We start from the raw sequence: 873 nt of genomic DNA, 5'->3' as shown, positions 1-873 counted from the left end.
TTGTATATCCGAAATGCCACGTCTATCTCGGCTGTCTGCCTCGCAGCGAGCTCTCAATCGCCGCTTAAGAAATAGGTCAAATAGGGAAAATACCACATATTCAGCAATAGAAAATGAGAATAATGCAAGTTCTCAGAGAGAGCGCAGAGAAGATTCGGAGATTAGAAGAGTAGAAAGAATTATTGATCGGACGAGCTAGAAGACGTAATCCTCAGACTGGACATCAGGAACAGGATCAAGATACTCTCCGTAGATCGATCCGTAGGCAGGATCCGAACGTACGGGCAACTGAGCAGCAGATCGACACACAGAGTAGGAGACAAACACGTACAAACGGTGAGATTCGGGAGACGGAAAGGGTGGCAGACAGACTTCGTAGATCGAACCGAAGACTGAATACGAACGTACGGGCAACTGAGCAGCAGAACAACACAGAGAGTAGGAGACACAGACGTACAAACGCTGGGATTCGGGAGACGGAAAGGGTGGCAGACAGACAGACTGAATACGAACGTACGGGCAACTGAGCAGCAGAATGATACACATAGTAGGAGGCAGAGACGTACAGACGCTGAGATTCGGGAGACGGAAAGGGTGGCCGATAGACGACGTAGATCGAACCGAAGACGGGATACGAACGTACGGGCAACAGAGCAGCAGAATGATACACATAGTAGGAGGCAGAGACGTTCGGATCCTGAGATTCGCATTTTAGAAAGAGAGAGAGATAGAATTGCTAGATCTCAAGCTAGAAATAATCCTGCGAGGAGGATTGTCGATCAAGCTGTTAACAGTGCACGACGACAAAGTGCCCGATTGTTACAGCGACAAGCAATCACTGACGCGATAAGACGTATTAGTCAGAGAGTTAGC

General features: G+C 48.3%; 1 long non-coding RNA gene across 1 annotated transcript; it reads left to right on the top strand.

The window, feature by feature from the left end:
- On the top strand, positions 1-162 carry LOC117784183. Its single transcript, XR_004617407.1, has 2 exons — positions 1-75; positions 111-162. It is a non-coding gene; the product is annotated as an uncharacterized LOC117784183 (long non-coding RNA).
- The last annotated feature ends 711 nt before the right edge of the window (positions 163-873 follow it).

Source organism: Drosophila innubila (genome assembly GCF_004354385.1).
Source record: "Drosophila innubila isolate TH190305 chromosome 2R unlocalized genomic scaffold, UK_Dinn_1.0 1_C_2R, whole genome shotgun sequence".
Lineage (NCBI taxonomy): Eukaryota > Metazoa > Arthropoda > Insecta > Diptera > Drosophilidae > Drosophila > Drosophila innubila.
This window is presented reverse-complemented; position numbering and strand designations above follow the sequence as displayed.